The sequence below is a fragment of the Triticum aestivum genome, chromosome 7D, assembly GCF_018294505.1.
Source record: "Triticum aestivum cultivar Chinese Spring chromosome 7D, IWGSC CS RefSeq v2.1, whole genome shotgun sequence".
Lineage (NCBI taxonomy): Eukaryota > Viridiplantae > Streptophyta > Magnoliopsida > Poales > Poaceae > Triticum > Triticum aestivum.
Window position 1 is genome coordinate 1,878,190 of NC_057814.1, and position 27,060 is coordinate 1,905,249.

A 27,060-nucleotide genomic window follows, 5' to 3' on the forward strand; every position below is an offset into this window, starting at 1 on the left:
TTGCGAACGCGGCCGAAAGCAGACCTAGCCTAGTAGGCGTTCCAGTCCAATCCGGCGTGCGCCACTCAGTTGGTGACATCACAAAGGCTTCGGCTGATACCACGACGTCGAGTGCCCATAACTGTTCCCGCGTAGTTGGTTAGTGTGTATAGACCAAATGGCCAGACTCAGATCAAATACCAAGAACTCGTTAAGCGTGTTATTTTGAAGTAACTACGGACGCCGTCCAGGGCCAGGCCCACCTCTCGCCTAGGTGGTCTCAACCTGCCCTGTCGCTCCGCCACAAGATCCACTCGCGGGTACTCCTACGAGCCGACCCGACTTTAGTCACCACAGGTGTCATGTATAGAGTATATAAGTATATACCCGTGATCACCGCCCAAGTGATCACGGCCCGATAGTATAGCACAGCAGACGGACAAGAATGTAGGGCCACTGATGGAAAACTAGCATCCTATACTAAGCATGTAGGATTGCAGGTAAAGGTAACAACAGTAGTAGCAAGGATAGGCTATGCATCAGGATAGGATTAACGGAAAGCAGTAACATGCTACACTACTCTAATGCAAGCAGTATAGAGAAGAATAGGCGATATCTGGTGATCAAGGGGGGGTGTTGGAAATATGCCCTAGAGGCAATAATAAAATGGTCATTATTGTATTTCCTTGTTCATGATAATTGTCTATTGTTCATGCTATAATTGTATTAACTGGAAACCGTAATACATGTGTGAATACATAGACCACAACATGTCCCTAGTAAGCCTCTAGTTGACTAGCTCGTTGATCAATAGATGGTTATGGTTTCCTGACCATGGACATTGGATGTCATTGATAACGGGATCACATCATTAGGAGAATGATGTGATGGACAAGACCCAATCCTAAGCATAGCACAAGATCGTGTAGTTCGTTTGCTAAGAGCTTTTCTAATGTCAAGTATCATTTCCTTAGACCATGAGATTGTGCAACTCCCGGATACCGTAGGAATGCTTTGGGTGTACCAAACGTCACAACGTAACTGGGTGGCTATAAAGGTGCACTACATGTATCTCCGAAAGTGTCTGTTGGGTTGGCACGAATCGAGACTGGGATTTGTCACTCCGTATGACGGAGAGGTATCTCTGGGCCCACTCGGTAATGCATCATCATAATGAGCTCAATGTGACTAAGGAGTTAGCCACGGGATCATGCGTTATGGAACGAGTAAAGAGACTTGTCGGTAACAAGATTGAACGAGGTATTGGGATACCGACGATCGAATCTCGGGCAAGTAACATACCGATAGACAAAGGGAATTGTATACGGGAATGATTGAATCCCCGACATTGTGGTTCATCCGATGAGATCATCGTGAAACATGTGGGAGCCAATATGGGTATCCAGATCCCGCTATTGGTTATTGGCCGGAGAGGTGTCTCGGTCATGTCTGCATGGTTCCCGAACCCGTAGGGTCTACACACTTAAGGTTCGGTGACGCTAGAGTTGTTATGGGAAATAGTATGTGGTTACTGAAGGTTGTTCGGAGTCCCGGATGAGATCCCGGACATCACGAGGAGTTCCGGAATGGTCCGGCGGTGAAGATCAATATATTGGACGAAGGGTATTGGAGTCCGGAAGTGTTCCGGGGGTACCAGGCTATGGCCAGCATGACCGAAAGGTGTTTCGGGAGCCCCGGCAAGTGTTGTTGGGCCTCATAGGCCAAAGGGGATGGGACAAACCAGCCGACTAAGGGGTGGTGCGCCCCCCACACCCTTTCCCACGTTACTTTGGGAGGTGGGGCGCCTCCACCTGGCTTGGGAGGCAAGCCTCCACCTGCTTGGCTTGGGGGGCAAGTCTCCCTAGGATTTTCCCTAGGGAGATCCAATCTGCTTGGCCGCCGCCCCCTAGGGGAAACCCTAGGGCGCCTCCCCCTCTCCCCTTGCCCCTATATATAGTGGAGGGGTGGGAGGGCAGCCGCACCTCTTCCCTGGCGCAGCCCTCCCTCCTCATACACCTCCTCCTCCTCCTCCTCCTCCTCCTCCGTAGTGCTTAGCGAAGCTCTGTAGGAGAACCACGAGCTCCATTTCCACCACGCCGTCGTGCTGCTGGAGTTCTCCCTCAACTTCTCCTCTCCCCGTGCTGGATCAAGAAGGAGGAGACGTCCCCGGGCTGTACGTGTGTTGAACGCGGAGGCGCCGTCCGTTCGGCGCTAGATCGGATCTTCCGCGATTTGAATCGCTGCGAGTACGACTCCATCAACCGCGTTCTTGTAACGCTGCCGCTTAGCGATCTTTAAGGGTATGAAGATGCACTCCCTCTCTCTCGTTGCTAGCATCTCCTAGATTGATCTTGGTGACATGTAGGAAAATTTTGAATTATTGCTACGTTCCCCAATAGTGGCGTCATGAGCTAGGTCTATGCGTAGATTCTATGCACGAGTAGAACACAAAGTAGTTGTGGGCGATGATTTGTTCAATTTGCTTACCGTTACTAGTCTTATCTTGATTCGGCAGCATTGTGGGATGAAGCGGCCCAGACTGACCTTACACGTACACTTACGTGAGACAGGTTCCACCGACTGACATGCACTTGATGCATAAGGTGGCTAGCGGGTGTCTGTCTCTCCCACTTTAGTCGGATCGGATTCGATGAAGAGGGTCCTTATGAAGGGTAAATAGCAATTGGCATATCACAGTTGTGGCTTTTGCGTAGGTAAGAAACGTTCTTGCTAGAAACCCATAGCAGCCACGTAAAACATGCAACAACAATTAGAGAACGTCTAACTTGTTTTTGCAGGGTATGCTATGTGATGTGATATGGCCAAAAGGATGTGATGAATTATATATATGTGATGTATGAGATTGATCATGTTCTTGTAATAGGAATCACGACTTGCATGTCGATGATTATGACAACCGGCAGGAGCCATAGGAGTTGTCTTAATTTATTGTATGACCTGCGTGTCAATGAAAAACGCCATGTAATTACTTTACTTTATTGCTAACCGTTAGCCATAGTGTTAGAAGTAATAGTTGGCGAGACAACTTCATGAAGACACGATGATGGAGATCATGATGATGGAGATCATGGTGTCATGCCGGTGACGAAGGTGATCATGCCGCGCCTCGAAGATGGAGATCAAAAGGCGCAAGATGATATTGGCTATATCATGTCACTTTATGATTTGCATGTGATGTTTGTCATGTTTACATCTTATTTGCTTAGAACGACGGTAGCATAAATAAGATGATTCCTCACTAAAATTTCACGAGATGTGTTCCCCCTAACTGTGCACCGTTGCGAAGGTTCGTTGTTTCGAAGCACCACGTGATGATCGGGTGTGATAGATTCTAACGTTCGCATACAACGGGTGTAAGCCAGATTTACACATGCGAAACACTTAGGTTGACTTGACGAGCCTAGAATGTACAGACATGGCCTCGGAACACAAGAGACCGAAAGGTCGAACATGAGTCGTATAGTAGATACGATCAACATGGAGATGTTCACCGATGATGACTAGTCTGTCTCACGTGATGATCGGACACGGCCTAGTTGATTCGGATCATGTATCTCTTAGATGACTAGAGGGATGTCTATCTAAGTGGGAGTTCATTAAATAATCAGATGAACTTAATTGTCATGAACATAGTCAAAAGGTCTTTGCAAATTATGTCATAGCTTACGCTTTAGTTCTACTGTTTAAGATATGTTCCTAGAGAAAATTTAGTTGAAAGTTGATAGTAGAAATTATGCGGACTGGGTCCGTAAACTGAGGATTATCCTCATTGCTGCGCAGAAGGCTTATGTCCTTAATGCACCGCTCGGTGTGCTGAACCTCGAGCGTCGTGTGTGGATGTTGCGAACATCTGACATACACGTTTTGATGACTACGTGATAGTTCAGTGCGTAATGCTAACGGTTTAGAATTGAGGGGCCAAAGACATTTTTGAAACGTCGCAGAACATATGAGATGTTCCAAAGACTGAAATTGGGATTTCAGACTAGTGCCCACGTCAAGAGGTACGAGACCTCTCACAAGTTTCTTAAGCCTAGCCTGCAAACTAAGGGAGAAAAGCTCAATCATTGAGCATCTGCTCAGATTGTCTGAGTACTACAATCGCTTGAATCGAGTGGGAGTTAATCTTCCAGACGAGATAGTGATGGTTCTCCATAGTCACTGCCACCAAGCTATTAGAGCTTCGTGATGAACTATAACATATCAGGGATAGACATGATGATCCTTGAGCAACTCGCGATGTTTGACGCCGCGAAAGTAGAAATCAAGTAGGAGCATCAATTGTTGATGGTTAGTAAAACCACTAGTTTCAAGAAGGGCAAGGGAAAGAAGGGATACTTCATGAAACGGCAAATCAGTTGCTTCTCTAGTGAAGAAACCCAAGGTTGAACCCAAACCCGAGACTAAGTGCTTCTGTAATGAGGGGAACGGTCACTGAAGCAGAACTACCCTAGATACTTGGTAGATGAGAAGGTAGGCAAGGTCGACAGAAGTATATTGGATATACATTATATTAATGTGTACTTTACTAGTACTCCTAGTAGCACCAGGGTATTAGATACCGGTTCGGTTGCTAAGTGTTGGTAACTCGAAATAAAAGGCTACGGAATAAACGGAGACTAGCTAATGGTGAGATGACGATATGTGTTGGAAGTGTTTCCAAGGTTGATGTGATCAAGCATCGCATGCTCCCTCTACCATCGAGATTGGTGTTAAACCTAAATAATTGTTATTTGTTGTTTGCGTTGAGCATAGACATGATTGGATTATGTTTGTCGCAATACGGTTATTCATTTAAGGAGAATAATGGTTACTCTGTTTATTTGAATAATACCTTCAATGGTCTTGCACCTAAAATGAATGGTTTATTGAATCTCGATCGTAGTGATACACATGTTCATGCCAAAAGATATAAAATAGTAATGATAGTACCACATACTTGTGGCACTGCCATTTGAGTCATATTGGTATAAAATGCATGAAGAAGCTCCATGTTGATGGATCTTTGTACTCACTTGTTTTTGAAAAGATTGAGACATCCGAACCATGTCTATTGGTATATATGCATGAAGAAACTCCACACAGATGGATCATTTGGACTCACTTGATTTTGAATCACTTGAGACATGCAAATCATACCACATGGGCAAGATGACTGAAAGGCCTCGTTTTCAGTAAGATGGAACAAGAAACCAACTTGTTGGAAGTAATACATTTTGATGTGTGCAGTCCAATGAGTGCTGAGGCATGCAGTGGGTATCGTTATGTTCTTATTTCACAGATGATTTGAGTAGATGCTGAGTTCATTTACTTGATGAAACACAAGTCTGAATTATTGAAAGGTTCAAGTAATTTCAGAGTGAAGTTGAAGATCGTCGTGACAAGAGGACAAAATGTCTGTGATATGATCATAGAGATGAATATCTGAGTTACGAGTTTGGCACACAATTAAGACATTGTGGAAATTGTTTCACAACTAATACCGCCTGGTACACCATTGTGTGATGGTGTGTCCGAACATCATAACTGCACCCTATTGGATATGGTGCATACCATGATGTCTCTTATCGAATTACACTATCGTTTATGGGTTAGGCATTAGAGACAACCGCATTCACTTTAATAAGGCACCACGCAATTCCGTTGAGACGACACCGTATGAACTATGGTTTAGAGAAACCTAAGCTGTCATTTCTTAAAAGTTTGGGGCTGCGACGCTTATGTGAAAAACTTTCAGGATGATAAGCTCGAACCCAAAGCGGATAAATGCATCTTCATAGAATACCCAAAACAGTTGGGTATACCTCCTATTTCAGATCTGGAAGCAAAAGCGATTGTTTCTAGAAACGGGTCCTTTCTCGAGGAAAAGTTTCTCTCGAAAGAATTGAGTGGGAGGATGGTGGAGACTTGATGAGGTTATTGAACCATGACTTCAACTAGTGTGTAGCAGGGCACAGGAAGTTGTTCCTGTGGCAGCTACACCAATTGAAGTGGAAGCTTATGATAGTGATCATGAAACTTCGGATCAAGTCACTACCAAACCTCGTAGGACGACAAGGATGCATGCTACTTCAGAGTGGTACGTAATCCTGTCTTGGAAGTCATGTTGCTAGACAACAATGAACCTACGAGCTATGGAGAAGCGATGATGGGCCTGGATTCCGACGAATGGCTCGAGGCCATAAAATCCGAGAGAGGATCCATGTATAAAAACAAAGTGTAGACTTTGGAAGAACTACTTGATGGTCGTAAGGCTGCTGGGTGCAGATGGATTTTAAAAGGAAGACAGACAATGATGTTAAGTGTCACCATTAAGAAAGCTCGACTTGTCGTTAAGATGTTTTCCGGAAAGTTCAAGGAGTTGACTGCGATGAGACTTTCCCACTCGTAGTGATGCTAAGAGTCTGTTGGAATTATATTAGCAGTTACTGCATTATTTATGAAATCTTGCAGATAGGATGTCAAAACATTGTTTCCTCGACGATTTTCTTGAGGAAAGGTTGTATGTGATACAACCAGAAGGTTTTTTCAATCCTGAAAGATGCAAACAAGTATGCAAAGCTCCAGCAATCCTTCTAAGGATTGGAGTAAGCATCTCGGAGTTGGAATGTACGCTTTGATGAGATGATAAAAGATTTTGGGTTTATACAAATTTTATGAGAAACTTGTATTTCCAAAGAAGTGAGTGGGAGCACTATAGAATTTTTGATGAGTATATGTTGTTAACATATTGTTGATCAAAAATGATGTAGAATTTCTGGAAAGCATACAAGGTTATTTCAAAAGTGTTTTTCAATGGAAAACCTGGATTAAGCTACTTGAACATTGAGCATCAAGATCTATAAGGATAGATCAAAAACGCTTAATAGTACTTTCAAATGAATACATACCGTGACAAGATTTTGAAGGAGTTCAAAATAGATCAGCAAAGAAAGAGTTCTTGGCTGTGTTACAAGGTGTGAGTATTGGGTAAGACTCAAGACCTGACCACGGCAGAAGAGAGAGAAAGGACGAAGGTCGTCCCCTATGCTTTAGACGTAGGCTCTACAGTATGCCATGCTGTGTACCGCACCTGAAGTGTGCCTTGCCATGAGTTAGTCAAGGGGTACAGTAGTGATCCGGGAATGGATCACATGACAACGGTCGAACTTATCCTTAGTATCTAGTGGACTAAGGAATTTTCTCGATTATGGAGGTGGAAAAGGAGTTCGTCGTAAAGGGTTACGTCGATGCAAAATTTGACACTAATTCGGATGACTCTGAGTAGTAAACCGGATTTGTATAGTAGAGCAGTTATTTGGAATAGCTCCAAGTAGCGCGTGGTAGCTGCATCTACAAGATGACATAGAGATTTGTAAAGCACACACGGATCTGAAAGGTTCAGACCCGTTGACTAGTAACCTCTCTCACAAGTGAGATATGAACAAACCCCATGGGTGTTGGATTCATTACAATCACATAGTGATGTGAACTAGATTATTGACTCTAGTGCAAGTGGGAGACTGTTGGAAATATGCCCTAGAGGCAATAATAAAATGGTTATTATTGTATTTCCTTGTTCATGATAATTGTCTATTGTTCATGCTATAATTGTATTAACTGGAAACCGTAATACATGTGTGAATACATAGACCACAACATGTCCCTAGTAAGCCTCTAGTTGACTAGCTCGTTGATCAATAGATGGTTATGGTTTCTTGACCATGGACATTGGATGTCATTGATAACGGGATCACATCATTAGGAGAATGATGTGATGGACAAGACCCAATCCTAAGCATAGCACAAGATCGTGTAGTTCGTTTGCTAAGAGCTTTTCTAATGTCAAGTATCGTTTCCTTAGACCATGAGATTGTGCAACTCCCGGATACCGTAGGAATGCTTTGGGTGTACCAAACGTCACAACGTAACTGGGTGGCTATAAAGGTGCACTACAGGTATCTCCGAAAGTGTATGTTGGGTTGGCACGAATCGAGACTGGGATTTGTCACTCCGTATGACGGAGAGGTATCTCTGGGCCCACTCGGTAAAGCATCATCATAATGAGCTCAATGTGACTAAGGAGTTAGCCACGGGATCATGCGTTATGGAACGAGTAAAGAGACTTGCCGGTAACAAGATTGAACGAGGTATTGGGATACCGACGATCGAATCTCGGGCAAGTAACATACCGATAGACAAAGGGAATTGTATACGGCAATGATTGAATCCCCGACATCGTGGTTCATCCGATGAGATCATCGTGAAACATGTGGGAGCCAATATGGGTATCCAGATCCCGCTATTGGTTATTGGCCAGAGAGGTGTCTCGGTCATGTCTGCATGGTTCCCGAACCCGTAGGGTCTACACACTTAAGGTTCGGTGATGCTAGAGTTGTTATGGGAAATAGTATGTGGTTACCGAAGGTTGTTCGGAGTCCCGGATGAGATCCTGGACATCACGAGGAGTTCCAGAATGGTCTGGTGGTGAAGATCGATATATTGGACGAAGGGTATTGGAGTCCGGAAGTGTTCCGGGGGTACCAGGCTATGGCCAGCATGACCGAAAGGTGTTTCGGGAGCCCCGGCAAGTGTTGGAGGGCCTCATGGGCCAAAGGGGAAGGGGCAAACCAGCCCACTAAGGGGTGGTGCGCCCCCCACACCCTTTCCCTAGGATTTTCCCTAGGGAGATCCAATCTGCTTGGCCGCCGCCCCGTAGGGGAAACCCTAGGGCGCCTCCCCCTCTCCCCTTGCCCCTATATATAGTGGAGGGGTGGGAGGGCAGCCGCACCTCTTCCCTGGCGCAGCCCTCCCTCCTCATACACCTCCTCCTCCTCCTCCTCCTCCGTAGTGCTTAGCGAAGCTCTGCCGGAGAACCACGAACTCCATTTCCACCACGCCGTCGTGTTGCTGGAGTTCTCCCTCAACTTCTCCTCTCCCCTTGCTGGATCAAGAAGGAGGAGACGTCCCCGGGCTGTACGTGTGTTGAACGCGGAGGCGCCGTCCGTTCGGCGCTAGATCGGATCTTCTGCGATTTGAATCGCTGCGAGTACGACTCCATCAACCACGTTCTTGTAACGCTTCCGCTTAGCCATCTTCAAGGGTATGAAGATGCACTCCCTCTCTCTCATTGCTAGCATCTCCTAGATTGATCTTGGTGACACGTAGGAAAATTTTGAATTATTGCTACGTTCCCCAACAGGGGGGCTTGCCTGATTGCTCTGGCAAGAAGGAGGGTCGTCAATAGCGTAGTCGGTCGGGGCACCAGCAGCGGCGTCGGTCTCGTAGTCTACCGGAGAGAAGAGGGGGAAGAAACAATGAATACAATGCAAACAGATGCATGACATGACAAAGCGTGATGCTAGGTGTGCCCTAACGCGGTAGTAGGTGATACCGGCGAAGGGGGGGAACATCCGGGAAAGTATTCCCGATGTTTCACATTTTTGGATAGATGGACCGGAGGTGAAATGTTGCAGGTTCACTGTGCTAGGGACGTGTGGTGAACGAACGGGCTGCGTATCCGGATTCGTCTCGTCGTTCTGAGCAACTTTCATGTAGAAAGTATGTTCATCCGAGTTACGGATTATTTTATATGATTTTCTAAAGATTTAATCATTTTCTGGAATTATTTAAATTAACAGAAAAGGGAATTATGACATCAGCATGATGCAATGATGACGTCAGCAGGTCAACAGGTTGGCTGACGAGTCAAACCAGACAGGTGGCGCCCATATGTTAGCCACTGTTAATTAACAGAGTTTAAATTAAACTAATCTGAGATTAAATAGCTACTGGGCCCCACATGTCAGTCTCTAATTAGTAACTAATTAGGTTTTAATTATTGAAACATTTTAATTAATTAATATAGGCGGTGGGGCCCACGTGTCAGTGGCACTGGGCTGCCTGGTCAGCAGTTGACTGGGTCAACCCAGTCAACGGGGCCCCCAGGACCCACTGGTCAGCGACCCAGGGGCGGGGGCCATCGAGCCACGTCGGCGTCGGCGCCGGAGAGAGCTCCGGCGACCAAAACCGCGGCAGCGCGTCGCCGGAGTCGTTCGGAAAATCGCCATAGGGGGTCGTTTCCTGCGCGGCTACCCGCGTTCGAACGGGCGCACGCTTGCGCGTCGAACTGTGGGGGTGGCTTGGCCGGAAACGGCCGAAGACGGTGGTGGCGAGCGGCGGAGTGGACGCCGGAGTTCGGGCGTCAACGGATCTAGAGCTAGGGGGTACGGGGAAGCACGGGCTCGTGCTCGTTGGGCTCCTGGGAGCACCAGGAGTTCGACCGTGGCCTCAGGCAGTGGTGACATCGACCACAACGACGGCCACAAGATCGTCGGCGGCGAGCAGAGCACGGACGCGGTGGCAGCTAGCTACGGCACGCGTAGAGGCTAACGGAGGGGAGCAGGAGACGGAGGATCTCACCGAGCAGCACACGGAGGCCGGTGATAGGCTTAGTAGCAGCAGGAGTCGCCGGAGAGGAGGAAGATCGCCGGCGATCTGAGAAGGAAGAAGAAGGCGCAGGTCCGGGCGGTGGGGCTCGTCGGCTCGTGTTCGTGGCCGTAGTCGACGTAGCGGAGCGCAGCGGAGCGGCTGGTTACGTCGGAGGAGCACGAGGGAGGCGGTCGCCGCGGTGATGCGAGGTGGGACGGCGGCGATGGCGCTCGGGGAGGCGGGCGAGCGAGACAGAGAGGGGGAGGAGCGTGTGGATCTGGGAGGCGAGAGAGGAGAGAGGAGGTTGGTGGGGACGAGGCCGAAGCGTCGAGGGGAGGGGTCGACCTTATCCTCTCCGGGCAGTCGCCGTCGAGGCGGTCAGGCGGGGCTCGCCCCTGTTGCGACCTCGGTCGGGGGAACAGGGGGGAGGCGACCCGGGGAGGGGCTGGGCCGGCGGTTGGCCAGCTGGGCCAGGTGGACTGGTCTGGCCTACGAGCAAGGGCCGCCCTGTCCAGTGAGGGAGGGGGTTCTTTTTCTTTTCTTTTCTTTATTTTTCTTTTCTATTTAATTTCACTTTGAAATACTTAGGCACTTTCTAAAAAAATGTTTTCTCCACAATAATTACCAGTGCAATATTTGGCACCCACCGAACATTTTTGTTTTGACTTTTGAAAACTTTGGGTGTTTGTCACTAATTCATTTTTTTGAATTTGAGATGTTTTGAACTAACACTTGATTAGCAACAGTAACAGCGATGACATGGCATCATCAGGAGAGTTTTACTGTAGCCTAATTATCCGGGCATTACAAATCTCCTCCACTACAAGAAATCTCGTCCCGAGATTTAGGAGGTAGAAGGAAACAGTGCGGGGTATTCATCACGCAGGCGATCCTCGCGTTCCCAAGTGGCTTCATCTTCAGAATGGTGCAACCACTGGACTTTGAGGAACTTGATCGCCTTCTGCCGTGTGCGGCGTTCAGCTTGGTCGAGAATGCAGACCGGATGCTCTTTATAGGAGAGGTCCTGCTGCAATCCAAGCACTTCATGATCCACTGCTCGGATTGGGTCCTTGAAGCAACGGCGGAGCTGTGACACATGGAACACATCGTGAACCTGAGAAAGGTTCGGCGGAAGCTCCAGTTGGTATGCCACTTTTCCACGCCTTTCGAGAATAGTGAATGGGCCAATATAGCGAGGAGCTAGTTTGCCCTTGATTCCGAAGCGGTGAGCACCCTTCATTGGTGTGACTCGAAGATAAGCCTTTTCGCCAGGTTGATAGACCATGTCTTCATGATGACGGTCATACTGACTCTTCTGACGCGACTGAGCAGTCTTGAGATTCTCACGAATAATGCGGACTTGTTCTTCGGCATGTTGGATAATATCCGGACCAAAGAGTGGACGTTCCCCAGTTTCTGACCAGTTCAGAGGGGTTCGGCACTTTCGTCCATATAACACTTCGAAGGGGGCCATCTTCAGACTAGCTTGATAGCTATTATTATAAGAGAACTCAGCATACGGGAGAGATTCCTCCTATTTCTTGCCGAAGGAAATAACACAAGCTGGAAGCATGTCTTCGAGAACTTGGTTGACACGTTCAACTTGCCCTTGCGACTGAGGATGAAATGCAGTACTGAATGACAGATGAGTTCCCATAGCTTCTTGGAAACTTGCCCAGAATCTTGAAGTGAACAAGCTGCCACAGTCTGAGCTGATAACCAATGGGATACCGTGGAGTGAAACAATCCTGGACATATAGAGCGTTGCCAGCTGACTAGCAGTGATCGTTTCTTTGACCGCCAAAAAATGTGCAACTTTGGAAAGCCGGCCAATGATGACAAGAATAGCATCATTACCTTTCTGTGATTTGGGAAATCCAGTGATGAAGTCCATCTCAACATGGTCCCATTTCCATTCAGGAATAGAGATAGGTTGCAGAGTTCCAGCAGGCCTTTGATGTTCTGCTTTGATACGACGGCAAACGTCACACTCAGCAACATAACGAGCAATGTCTTGCTTCATATTAGACCACCAGAATTTCTGACGGATGTCTTGGTACATCTTTGTACTACCAGGATGGATACATAGAGGCGTATCATGAGCTTCTTTCATAACTTCCTGAGTCATATCCAGGTTTTTCTCTGCACATGCCACCACTAGGCGGCCCTTGAAGTACAAAGTGCCATCTTCAGCAATAGTGAAGAATGAGGGCTTTCCTTCTGCGAGGTAGCGCTTAATCTTGTGGGCTTCAGAGTCATATCCCTGTATTCTCTTGATGGAGTCCAAGAGATCTGGTTCGACAGCCAGGGTATTGAGCGAACCCTGGGAAACAACACGGAGGTTCATCTTGCGAAACTCCTTAGGAGGGGGAGCGAGTGCACCCGGAGGAACAATATGGAGGTTCAGCTTTCTGAATTCTTCAACAAGCGAGGGCTGAACTTTGTGAACCCGGAGGTGGTTGTAGTAAGACTTGCGGCTCAAGGCATCAGCCATTACATTAGCCTTGCCTGGCGTATAGGAAATACCCAAGTCAAAGTCTGCAACAATCTCCATCCATCTCTGCTGATGGAGGTTCAGGTCTAGCTGAGTAAACAGATACTTCAGACTTTGGTGGTCAGTGAAGATCTCGCAACGATTACCGAGAAGGTAATGTCGCCACTGCTTCAGCGCATGAATGACAGCAGCAAGTTCGAGGTCGTGAACTGGGCAGTTCTCTTCGTGAGGGCGCAATTGCCGAGAGGCATAAGCAATCACTTTGCGGTCTTGCATCAGGACACAGCCTAATCCTTGACGGGAAGCGTCGCAGTAAATGACGAAGTCCTTCTTAGTATCAGGTGGAGCTAGAACTGGGGCAGAAGTCAACTTGTCTTTGAGTGCATAGAAACTTTCCTGACATTTGTCTGTCCATTGGAACTTGACGCCCTTATGCAACAGGTTAGTCAGCGGCCTGGCGATCTTGGAGAAGTTCTCGACGAATTGACGACAATAGCTGGCGAGACCGAGAAAACTTCTGACTTGCTTAACGTTCTTGGGAGGAGTCCAATCAAGGATAGCCTGGACTCGTTCAGGGTTGACGGCAATACCATCCTTAGAGATGACATGCCCAAGATAGGTTACTTCGGGTAGCCAGAATTCACATTTGGAGAACTTGGCATATAGTTGATGCTCTCGTAGCTTTTCCAGCACAAGACGAAGATGTTCAGCATGTTCTTCTTCGTTCTTGGAAAATACCAGGATATCATCCAGATAAACCACGACAAACTTGTCGAGGTAATCCATGAATATATAGTTCATCAGACGAGAGAAGGTGGCTGGAGCATTGGTTAAACCGAAAGACATGACGGTGTACTCGTATGAACCATATCGAGTCACGAAGGCGGTCTTTGGCATATCCTCTTCACGAACACGGATCTGGTGGTAACCCAACCTCAAGTCAAGCTTAGAGAACACTGATGAACCCGCCAGTTGATCATACAGATCATTGATCCGAGGAAGAGGGTATTTATTCTGAATGGTAGCTTGGTTTATAGGACGGTAGTCTTGAACTAATCGGTTTGTCCCATCCTTCTTCTTGACAAAGAGAGAAGGTGCTCCCCAAGGAGAGCAACTTGGGCGAATGAATCCTTTGTGAAGAGATTTGTCGATTTCCTCCTTAAGCTCAAGGAGTTCATGCGGCGGCATCTTGTAGGGTCGTTTGGCTATAGGAGTGGTGCCTGGTTTCAAGTCGATGATGAATTCGACAGCTCTAGTAGGGGGAATCCCTGGAAGTTCTTCAGGAAAGACGTCGAGGAATGCACGCACGACGGGAATGTTTTCTATGCCCTCGAGTGGTGCAGCGTTCAATGCATTCAATGCATAGAGCCTTGCCTCGGCATTTTGCACCAGATGAGCTTGGTAAGTAACTATTTCATCTGAAGGGTGTAGCAGATGGACGGTCTTAGTGGCGCAAACGATAGAAGCAGTATGCGTTTTTAACCAATTCATTCCCAGAATGAGATCAATGCTACAGGACTTCAGTATGATGGGAGAGACAAGAAATTCCAGTCCTTCAATTTCAACAGGAACGTCGTGACTAACCATAGATGTTTGACATTGGCCCGCAGGGGTGTGTACCACTAGCGGAGTGTTCATCTCTTCGTATTTAATGTCATGCATGAATGCAGATTCTGCTGATATGAATGAATGGGATGCTCCTGTATCAAATAAAACGGATGCTGATACTGAATTTACGAGGAGTGTACCCATCACAGTAGCAGGCTGGTCTTGAGCTTCATTGAGATCAACGTGGTTGGCATGAACACGACCATAAGACTTGGCCTTGTTGCTGCGGGGCTGGTTGCTTCCATGCCAAGTTGCTGGAAGGGCCAGTTGATTCTGGTTCTGGTTGCATTCTCTAGCACGGTGTCCTGGTTGACCACACCTGAAGCACAAACCATTATTGGGAGTGGGAGCAGGAGCTCGGGGTGGTGGTGCTGGAAGCCTTGGCTGCCTAGTTGGAGGAGCAGGTTGGAAAAAGCGTTATTAGGCGTACGCCTAGGCGCGCTGAAGCGCTCGGCGACAGCCCACCGCGTAGCCTTGGGCCTAATCTGCTAATCGGTGCTCTAGGCGGGTCCATCGCTTAAGCGGATCCAGGCGTGCGCCTAAGCGTGATGAAGCGGAGAAAAGCGGCGAGGAGGCGGCGCAAGGCCGAGCAAGGCGGACCGGAGATGGAATCGGAGAGGTTACAAGCCTGGGCGGGAAGGTGGCGAGAAGATCGCGAGAGGATGGAGAAGATTGCGGGAAGTTTGCCGGCGGAGGAAAGGAGAGATTTGGCTAGACTTTGGATATATATACACTGAAAAGGGTGGCGGCGGCTGGATCTATTCCGTCCTCGCTTCGTCCTCCGGCCGCCGAGACGAAGAGATTCACCTCATCCTCTCACCATGCAGCCATGACTTCTTCCTCCTCTCCATCCCTCTGCTCGACGACAAGCTGAGATCCGGTCTTCTTCCCTGCTACAGGTGAGCTACCAATTCGATTTTGTCTGTCCCTTCTCTTCTCGTGTATTCACTGTGCCTGTGTACTGCCTCTGCATCGTCCCCTGGATTGCTAGTTTGTTGCTACTTGCTGCCCTGTCCCTCGCATGGAATCACTTGATCTGCACTTTATGTATTGATATTGATTTATCTAGATTGTTAATTGGGTGTTGTTTGATCCATCCCTGGCGGATCTAGGATTGCAGCGCAGGGGTGCCACTCAATAAAAAAAATTGTGCAGAGATCTCACAATTTAAATGTCATGTCAACATCACGTAGTAGTACCATAATCGAGTCAACAAAAGAAATGATAGTTAGTTTGTTCGATCTGCAACTGATTTATACATGCCTTGATGCTGTTGTGTCTGAATTTGCTCATGCATTTACAAGATGTAACTAATACAGTAAGAAGCAATTAGTATTTGGGCATAAACAATATAGTGGGAGACAGGAACTATGCTCAGGCTCAAGGTAAAAGCTGCTCCTGGCCTGGGTCAATGCCTTTGGTCTCGCCTAGTCTGTCACCGCAATCCGGCATGCCCGTGCTCGCCGGCAGCCAGCTCGGCAGCCTGCAGTGCTCCCTCTGCCTGACCTACGCCTACTGCCGCTGGCCGTTGCACCAAATGACCTGACCACCCTAGACTCTGAACCTATGAAATTTTCTTTACTGATCACTTCTAATGGAATAAGACATGACTGAAAATAATAGTAACTTTGTGATGCAGTTGTACTCGACAGCTCATCCGACGAGGAGGTTAAAGTGGGCTGGTCATATCTAGCGCCTGAAGAAGCAAGGCAAGTATCCACTAGTCTGAAGGTAATCATTCTGTGCACTATTCATGTTAATGAAGTTCCTTCTATGATTGTCTCACTTCATAAGTTATATACATGGCATGATGCCAAGATGTGATACTGGACGTTACTAGTAGTCTAGTACTACTGTACTAGTATAGAAGTAGGATCATATTCTATTGCATGGTGCCAAAATGTGACAGTGACATAGCTGCTACTAGTACACTAGTCTAAAAGTAGGATCATATGCGTGTGAGTGTGGCTGCTAGTAATCTTGAATGTAGAGATATGAGGTTATTTATATCACATGATACTTCAAATTAGTATATCAGAGGAGTTGTTCAGTTTGTATAAAAAGGAAATTGCTTCTGGATCGGTATTGAGCATTGCAAGACAAAATAAGTTTCGAATGCAACACATTTATGAGCTTATGCAAAAAATATGTTCTTTTGGTTTCCTCCATGGTAGTTTTTGTATTATCGATTTACTTCACAACAGAAAGTTTCTTGGAAGTTTGTGCAATGATTTCTCTTCTGTTGCCTGATGCCAAGATGCAACACCAGCCAGAACTAGTCCTAGTGTAAAAGTAGGATCATATGTATGTGGTTGCTGGTAATCTTTACTGTGGAGACTAGAGGTTCATTAATCAGAGGGTTGTTTAGTCGGTATAAAAACGGATTTGCTTCTGGATCTGTATCGAGCATTGCAGCCTTGCAGGACTAAATAAGTTCCCAATGCAATTATGCAACAAATTTATAAACTTGTAATGCAAAAAATTATGTTCTTTGGTTTCCCTCATTGTAGTTTTTGTATTTTCTATTTAGTTTGTTTTGCTTGGAATCTCTCCATAGGCAGCTTCCTACCTATTTCATATTTGATCTGCATATAATATGAATTTATGATATTATAACTTATATTGTTTTGCTTCTGTCTTCTTCTGTAAAAATCATATACCTAATTAAGTGGGTAATGATTTATCTTCTACTGTATGTTTTTCGGATGTGGACACGCGCACACCCGTACAGACATACTATATTGCATTTTTTTGCTTTGATTATTATCTTGATTTATGCCTACTTGTGGTCTCCACTTTGATAGATCTGGTCCATATTTTTTATCATTATCGATGTGAATTACTGAACTATTGCTGCTGTGTATTCGAGCATTTGTAGGATGTTGGAGACAAATATAACATCAATGTTGCTGGAAGAGAATGCCCGTAAGAGAAAGTCGGATGATGTGGGATGGGAGTATGGGAGTCTAGGCGATGTTTCCAACAAGGACAAAGTGAAGTGTTTGTTTTGTAACCATGTGATCATTGGAGGTGTTTATCGTCACAAGCAGCATGTGGCTCACGTTGGTAATTTTGTGGCTAAATGCAAGAAAAGCTCGCAGGAAGCTAAAGATAGGTGCAGGAAATCTCTTAAGGAGGCATCTAAGAAGAGGAGGGGAAAGACTTCCCATGAGCTAGAGCTCAGAGAAGGCGTGAATATTTCTCGTGTTGGAGATGCTTAAGTTACTTGTATTGGAAGCGCCGAGCCACACAAGATAGGTCCCATTGACAGTGGACACATCCTATTGATCCTAAATTAACTCAAGTTGTGCGTCTGTGTGGAACTATCCCTCTTGTGACTTGAGAGAAGTCTTTCAAATAAGCTTCTAGGAATAAAGTACTTGTGAACTTGAGCTCATAATTTATAATGCTATATGCCATATTGGGTCTTGCGTGATGTTTGCCTCAAGTATATTTGAATATTTGATGTTCCTATGTTACTGCTACTTCCCTTGAGTAGATCATTTTTAGTTCTTCACGTTGTTGTGATGTACTCCCTCCATCCCATGATATAAGATCTGAATATAAGATCTTATATCATGGGATTGAGGGAGTATCTTATTATCATTCAATTGTCCTAACCTAATGTAGTAGAAAATGCCTAAGGCTATGCCTATACAAAAAATTGTCCTCCTAACCTGCTACCATACAAAACCCCTTGGCCCGCCTAGGTAGGCTAGGCGCTAGGCAGAGAGTCATCGCCCGCCTACCGCCTAGCGCTTTTTCCAACCTTGTGGAGGAGTAGGCAGTCGAGCTGCAGCATAGGTCTGCCTTGGGGCAGGTGCAGTTGGCTGGTACATGCTGTTGGGAATCCATATCTTACGCTTCTGCGAGGGCGGGCCCGAAGATGAGCCCGTGTCACGGTTGCGCCTATGAGAGCTCTGGTATTCCTGCAGACCAGTTTCGACATTGATGGCCTTGTTCACCAAGGTGGCGAAATCAGCAAAGTCATGCACTAGAAGTGCGAGCTTGATGTCAGCTTGAAGGCCGTCACGGAACTTCTCCTGTCTACGGGCATCAGTTGCAATGTCCTCTTCAGCACAGCGAGACAAGTCCAGAAACTCTCGCTGATAAGCTTCAACAGTTTTGTTGCCTTGGGTGAGGTTGCGGAACTCATGCTTCTTCCGGTCCATGACTCCCTGAGGAATGAAGCGAGCACGGAAAGCAGCTTGGAAGTCTGGCCAGGTGATGATTGTTCCAGCTGGCAGAGTACGCCTGTGGCTGTCCCACCATTGAGCTGCGGGTCCCTTCAGGAAGAAGGAAGCAAAGGTGACATAGCTGGCAGGGGCTACATCGGCAGACTCCATCTCATAGGGGATGTCACGGAGCCAGTCATCAGCATCCACAGGCTGAGTTGAGCTGCGGTACACAGTTGGGTTGAGGCGCATGAAATCCAGCAGAGTTACTGGGGTTGGCTGCTGGTCCATATTGGGGCGAGGAAACTGAGCCATCATATTTTCCATGAACTGGCGGTTCAGTTCGAACTGTTGGATCATACTAGCCATGTACTCAGGTGGTGGTGGGGCATTGCCACCACTACAACGACCACCTGGTCTAACCATCCTGCTAATATATAACAGGGGTAGTTCAGCATTGAGAAATTTGCAAAGACAAGAATCATTCATGATGAAACATGCATAATGAAAGGAGCACGATAGCTACTACATAGTAGTCGGCATAACTTACAAAAGGGGTCATGCATAGAGTTCAGTACACAGAGTTCAGTACATAGACTAAAACACCATAGGCGGCACACAGGCTCGCGGCGAATGCATCTAACACTAACAAGCAAGCCTACATCAGTCCCAAGAGGTACTGTGGAGGTAGGTGTAGCCCGAAAGCTGGTAGTGTCGCATCGGAAACTCCACGTCAGCAACCTGGGGTCCGCGAATACTCTGGTGCAGAACCTGACGCTCAGGTGGCTGAAGAGGACCATGTGCGGGAGAGTAGCCTCCCACATCTGGCCAGCCGACACCCTGGGGCATCACAGTCCTGCCTGGGTAGATCGTAGAACGGGGCAGCTCTCTAGATCGGACAAAGGGGTGCAACAGCGTCAGAGCACGGTAAAGGTGCTGACAGGTGGTGTACAACTCGTGGCGAAGAGCTCGGTTAGCTCGATCCAGCCCATTAGCATGCAGAACCAGGTTCTGATGGTAGAAGGGCTCTCGGGTGACAGTGGAGTAGGCAGCAGTATAGTATCCCTCCGCACCAACATCAGATGCGATAGCAATGTGCCTGAAAGGGGAGGTGTCCAACTCCCGATACTCTTCACGAAGACGTGTCAGAGCAGCATAAGCAGCATCGTGGACAGCCATATCGATGGTCACTCCAACACCATGAACGGTGTGCAACACAGTAGTGGAGTCATACTCCCGAGAGTAGAGGTGGATGATGGCACGGTACTGCTCCTGGTTAAAGTCCTGGTACTCCTCATAGACGGTGTACTCAGGGTGCCAGCGATAACCCAGATAGGTCATCATCTCAGCTAGCACAGCAGGTGATCCCGAGGCACCAATGGCCGTCGTGTGGCACACGACCTGCCTCGTGGGTTCCATCTGAAAGCAAAAATGTTTCAAAGGAGTCAAATGACAGTGTGTGAATTGTTCAAAATACTATTCTAAGAAATAACTATGGCTTATCCAACTTTGGGGTGAATGTGGTCATGGGATCCTAGTGTTAGAGTTAGTAAATTCGTTTAACCCGAGTAGAAGAGAGTTCAGAGTCCCAGGGTAAAGGTCGAGGAGTAAAAGATCCTAGTACCACCCAATGGCGACGTGGGCACATAACCCACAGGTCCCAGGATCGAAACCTGCCTCTGATACCAACTTGTGACGCCCCCGATTCAATCGTACACTAATCATGCATGCAAATGTGTACGATCAAGATCAGGGACTCACGGGAAGATATCACAACACAACTCTACAACATAAATAAGTCATACAAGCATCATAATACAAGCCAGGGGCCTCGAGGGCTCAAATACAAGTGCTCGATCATAGACGAGTCAGCGGAAGCAACAATATCTGAGTAGATACATAAGTTAAACAAGTTTGCCTTAAGAAGGCTAGCACAAACTGGGATACAGATCGAAAGAGGCGTAGGCCTCCTGCATGGGATCCTCCTAACTACTCCTGGTCGTCGTCAGCGGGCTGCAGGTAGTAGTAGGCACCTCCGGTGTAGTAGGAGTCGTCGTCGACGGTGGCGTCTGGCTCCTGGGCTCCGGCATCTGGTTGCGACAACCAGGTAGAAAGGAAAGGGGGGGGAAAGAGGGAGAAAAGCAACCGTGAGTACTCATCCAAAGTACTCGCAAGCAAGGAGCTACACTACATATGCATGGGTATATGTGTAAAGGGCCATATCAGTGGACTGAACTGCAGAATGCCAGAATAAGGGGGGATAGCTAGTCATGTCGAAGACTACGCTTCTGGCAGCCTCCATCTTGCAGCATGTAGAAGAGAGTAGATTGAAGTCCTCCAAGGAGCATCGCATAGCATAATCCTACCCGGCGATCCCCTCCTCGTCGCCCTGTTAGGGAGCGATCACCGGGTTGTATCTGGCACTTGGAAGGGTGTGTTTTATTAAGTATCTGGTTCTAGTTGCCATAAGGTCAAGGTACAACTCCAGGTCGCCCTTTTACTGAGGGACACGGCTATTCGAATAGATAAACTTCTCTGCAGGGGTGCACCACATAACCCAACACGCTCGATCCCATTTGGCCGGACACACTTTTCTAGGTCATGCCCGGCCTCGGAAGATCAACATGTCGCAGCCCCACCTAGGCACAACAGAGAGGTCACCACGCCGGTCTAAATCCTATGGCGCAGGGGTCTGGGCCCATCGCCCATTGCACACCTGCACATTGCGAACGCGGCCGAAAGCAGACCTAGCCTAGTAGGCGTTCCAGTCCAATCCGGCGCGCGCCACTCAGTTGCTGACGTCACGAAGGCTTCGGCTGATACCACGACGTCGAGTGCCCATAACTGTTCCGGCGTAGTTGGTTAGTGCGTATAGACCAAATGGCCAGACTCAGATCAAATACCAAGAACTCGTTAAGCGTGTTATTTTGAAGTAACTGCGGACGCCGTCCAGGGCCAGGCCCACCTCTCGCTAGGTGGTCTCAACCTGCCCTGTCGCTCCGCCACAAGATCCACTCACGGGTACTCCTACGAGCCGACCCGACTTTAGTCACCACAGGTGTCATGTATAGAGTATATAAGTATATACCCGTGATCACCGCCCAAGTGATCACAGCCCGATAGTATAGCACAGCAGACGGACAAGAATGTAGGGCCACTGATGGAAAACTAGCATCCTATACTAAGCATGTAGGATTGCAGGTAAAGGTAACAACAGTAGTAGCAAGGATAGGCTATGCATCAGGATAGGATTAACGGAAAGCAGTAACATGCTACACTACTCTAATGCAAGCAGTATAGAGAAGAATAGGCGATATCTGGTGATCAGGGGGGGCTTGCCTGATTGCTCTGGCAAGAAGGAGGGGTCGTCAACAGCGTAGTCGGTCGGGGCACCAGTAGCGGCGTCGGTCTCGTAGTCTACCGGAGAGAAGAAGGGGAAGAAACAATGAATACAATGCAAACAGATGCATGACGATGCATGACATGACAAAGCGTGATGCTAGGTGTGCCCTAACGCGGTAGTAGGTGATACCGGCGAAGGGGGGAACATCCGGGAAAGTATTCCCGATGTTTCGTATTTTCGGACAGATGGACCGGAGGTGAAATGTTGCAGGTTCACTATGCTAGGGACGTGTGGTGAACGAACGGGCTGCGTATCCGGATTCGTCTCGTCGTTCTGAGCAACTTTCATGTAGAAAGTATTTTCATCCGAGTTATGGATTATTTTATATGATTTTCTAAAGATTTAATCATTTTCTGGAATTATTTAAATTAACATAAAAGGGAATTATGACATCAGCATGATGCAATGCTGACGTCAGCAGGTCAACAGGTCGGCTCACCAGTCAAACCAGACAGGTGGCGCCCACATGTCAGCCACTGTTAATTAACAGAGTTTAAATTAAACTAATCTGAGATTAAATAGCTACTGGGCCGACATGTCAGTCTCTAATTAGTAACTAATTAGGTTTTAATTATGAAAACATTTTAATTAACTAATATAGGCGGTGGGGCCCACGTGTCAGTGGCACTGGGCTGCCTGGTCAGCAGTTGACTGGGTCAACCCAGTCAACGGGGCCCCCAGGACCCACTGGTCAGCGACCCAAGGGCGGGGGCCATCGAGCCACGTCGGCGTCGGCGCCGGAGAGAGCTCCGGCGACCAAAACCGCGGCGGCGCGTCGCCGGAGTCGTTCGGAAAATCGCCACATGGGTCGTTTCGTGCGCGGCTACCCGCGTTCGAACGGGCGCATGCTTGCACGTCGAACTGTGGGGGTGGCTTGGCCGGAAACGGCCGAAGACGGTGGTGGCCAGCGGCGGAGCGGACGCCGGAGTTCGGGCGTTGACGGATCTAGAGCTAGGGGGTACGGGGAAGCACGGGCTCGTGCTCGTTGGGCTCCTGGGAGCACCAGGAGTTCGACCGTGGCCTCAGGCAGTGGTGACATCGACCACAACGACGGCCACAAGATCGTCGGTGGCGAGCAGAGCACGGACGCGGCGGCAGCTAGCTACGACACGCGTAGAGGCTAACGGAGGGGAGCAGGAGACGGAGGATCTCCCCGAGCGGCACACGGAGGCCGGTGATAGGCTTAGTAGCAGCAGGAGTCGCCGGAGAGGAGGAAGATCGCCGGCGATCTGAGGAGGAAGAAGAAGGTGCAGGTCCAGGCGGTGGGGCTCGTCGGCTCGCGTTCGTGGCCGTAGTTGACGTAGTGGAGCGCAGCGGAGCGGCTGGTTACGCCGGAGGAGCACGAGGGAGGCGGTCACCGCGGTGATGCGAGGTGGGACGGCGGCGATGGCGCTCGGGTGAGGCGGGCGAGCGAGACAGAGAGGGGGAGGAGCGTGTGGATCTGGGAGGCGAGAGAGGGGAGTGGAGGTAGGTGGGGAGGAGGCCGAGGCGTCGAGGGGAGGGGTCGACCTTATCCTCTCCGGGCAGTCGCCGTCGATGCGGTCCGGCGGGGCTCGCCCCTGTTGCGACCCCGGTCGGGGTAACAGGGGAGAAGGCGACCCGGGGAGGGGCTGGGCCGGCGGTTGGCCAGCTAGGCCAGGTGGGCCGGTCTGGCCTGCGAGCAAGGGTCGCCTCGTCCAGTGAGGGAGGGGGTTCTTTTTCTTTTCTTTTCTTTATTTTTCTTTTCTGTTTTATTTCACTTTAAAATACTTAGGCACTTTCTAAAAAAATGTTTTCTCCACAATAATTACCAGTGCAATATTTGGCACCCACCGAACATTTTTGTTTTGACTTTTGAAAACTTTGCGTGTTTGTCACTAATTCATTTTTTTGAATTTCAGATGTTTTGAACTAACACTTGATTAGCAACAGTAACAGAGATGACATGGCATCATCAGGAGAGTTTTACTGTAGCCTAATTATCCGGGCGTTACATACTCTAAGTTACTCCTCACTGTGACTAGTCTTATATCATCGAGGAAACATGCATGTGGAAGCTAGCTACCACGCACGTTGGGCTCAGACCAGCAGGGAAATCATGAGTACTTGTCCGAGTGAAATATATGTTGTTTCAAACGAAAATACCGACTATACATCAGTTGAGTAGTTGACAGATAATTAGTACCATGTTGCCCATTTGATTTTTGAGGATTTTGTGGAATGGCAATGAAGTACCATGTATGCTGATATGCAAACAAACTGTTAGATCATCTTGTATATGTGAGGATGCACGCATCATCCACAAGGGACATGTATGTAGCCACCCAACACGGAGTACATGTGAAGTTCAAAGTATGATGAACTGTTGGATGTGTTAAGACTTAAGAGTTCAGACTAAGATCCATTCAGGCAAAGAGATGTATGAACTTTGGGCCAGCGATTCTTTCGAGGTGATCCGTTGATACTCCATTCAAGTGCATGAGTGTAAGAGCTCAATACGTCAGCACTGAATATTGAGTGTGCTTGTATAAGCTGCATATCAGTTTTGTAATGTTGTGATTCAGAGTTTGTACTTGGAGTTCATTCCAGTGTCACTACAACTTGTTGGGAAAGCCAGGCTAAATTATTTTCTTCTTGTTTGTACATCAACAGTGCCATTGGATAATGCTGAAATATTAGAACATTTCCAGATGTGTATCGGTGCGACGCACTGACTACATTTCCAGATGGAATGTATGGAGTCACCGTGCTCAAGAAGTTGTGGTTGAAGCAGTGCCCAAGGGTAGAGACACTACCGGAGTGTCCCCTGCAGCAGCTCCCAGTCCTCGAGGAATTACGGATCGAAGACTGCCCCAAGTTGGAGGGAGTATTCTAAAGAGGAGGCGCTTAATGGGATTTGGTTGAAGGAATTCCATAAAGATCAGCCAGCCCTTACAGGTGGGATCAGTTCATGGACCCAAGCGGTAAATCCCTTGCCTTTGATTGGGATTGATGTATATGTAAACCCGTGAGTCGGTTAGTTATACTCTCTATAGACTTGATTTCAATCAATACTCAAAAGCAGTTGTGTCCATGAAATATACAGTGATCTGCAAACACGACTGTCAGTAATTCAGTGATTGAGATTTCTTCAGAGCCTTGTGCAAAACAGGGGTATGTATCTTTGGGTGGAAATTTTATATTTCATACATACACTATATATTTGTCATATATTTTTTCGAAAATGGGCGCTTTATTACTTAAAAGATTTAAGCATTATACCGGCCTCTGCGTAACTAATATTTGTCATATATATAGTATTAGACCTTTATTTCAGATGAACCGCTGACAAGTTCTTTGTTTTCCTGATACAAGGCTTATTCAGTCGCGCAGATGCTCCATGTTGTTGCTTTTTTTTTATAAAGGGCCCTTTTATTATCTCAAAAATGTATCATCAAGTGGATACAAAGCATTATGAGTAACACCCGGCCTCGGCATAATTAAGATGCACACAGCCAAGTATATACACTAGTACAAAACAGGGCTTTCGTCACAGGGCAATATTCACATTAGTCCCGGTTCAGTCACGAACCGGGACTAATGTGAGCATTGGTCCCGGTTCGTGCGGCTAAGGGATTAGTCCCGGTTCACCTGGGCCCTTTAGTCCCGGTTGGTGCCATGAACCGAGACTAAAGGGTGCGATGCCCATTAGTACCGGTTGGTGGCACCAACCGGGACTAAAGGTCTAACTTTTAGTACCGGTTCATGGCACGAACCGGTACTAAAGGGCCCATTTTCAAACTCTACCCCCCCCCCCGACCGCCTTTTCAGTTTTAGAAAAAACAAAAGAAAATGATGGAAATGTCAAAAAAATAAAATAAAATAAGTTTCCCATGTGATATGTGGTCTAGTTGTTGGGAAAATTAACAAATATGAATTTCGACTTTATTTGCAAAATCTCTCTGGAATTTCTTAAAATGGGCATAACTTTTGCATACGAACTCGGATGAAAAAGTTTTTTATATGAATAATCATCTACTCAAAAACCTCAAAAACCTAACAGAAAAAAAGATACGGGGCTTTTAAGATCTGGAGAGGCAAAAAAATTCAAAAAATTTCAAATTGTGGTCAAACTGTGGTCAAACAATGGTCAAACTAATTATTCTAGAATATTAGTGTTACTAAATAATTATTTCAGTTTTTTTGAATTTTGGTCAAATCTAGTCAAACAGTGGTCAAATAGTGGTCAAACAATGGTCAAACTAATTATTCCAGAAATATTAGTGTTACTAAATAATTATTGTTTTTTAAAACAATAGTTTCAAACTCAAACAGTGAAATGTGTCACTTCATGCTCAAGCTAAATTTCTGAGGGTTAATAGAATTGACATCTTACTATTGTCAGGAAAACAACAAGTGCAGACTTGGAAACGAGGGAGAATAGAATCCGGAAGTTAAGCGTGCTCAGGGCTGGAGTAGTGAGAGGATGGGTGACCGTCCGGGAAGTTAGATGATTTGGAATGATGAGGGATGATTAGAGATTAGAGGATAAATTGAGCAGTGATGAGGGGTGGTGATTAGAGATTAGAGGTTAAAGGTGGAGCTCCAGGCTGCGTCCACCCTTTAGTCCCGGTTCAAAAACCGGGACGTCCCGGTTCAAAAACCGGGACTAAAGGCCCTTACCAACCGGGACAAAAGCCCCCTTTTCTACTAGTGATAAAGTTTGACAGAAAGAAAAGAAACAAAACCGACAAAACAGCAATAGTAGAGTCCTATAGACCGATAGTATGCTTATGTCGAAAGTTGTGGTGGGTCAATCGAGAGGTTATGCTACCACACATGTTGGGAAAAACCTCCTTAGCCATCTGCTCCAATCGCGTATACACGGCCTTGAACAGCGGTTGGTACTCCACTCGTTGTAGTGTTGACCATGTATGAAGCGAGTGCGTACACCGGAAAATAACCTATAGAGGAGAAGCATTTTTGTCATTAAAAACGAAATCATTAGCGTT

At 47.2% G+C, this 27,060-nt stretch overlaps 1 long non-coding RNA gene across 1 annotated transcript; it reads left to right on the forward strand.

Moving 5' to 3' along the window:
• The first annotated feature begins 15,254 nt into the window (after positions 1–15,254).
• Positions 15,255–17,836, forward strand: LOC123170210 (uncharacterized). Its single transcript, XR_006485075.1, has 3 exons — positions 15,255–15,411; positions 16,152–16,243; positions 17,391–17,836. It is a non-coding gene; the product is annotated as an uncharacterized lncRNA (long non-coding RNA).
• The last annotated feature ends 9,224 nt before the right edge of the window (positions 17,837–27,060 follow it).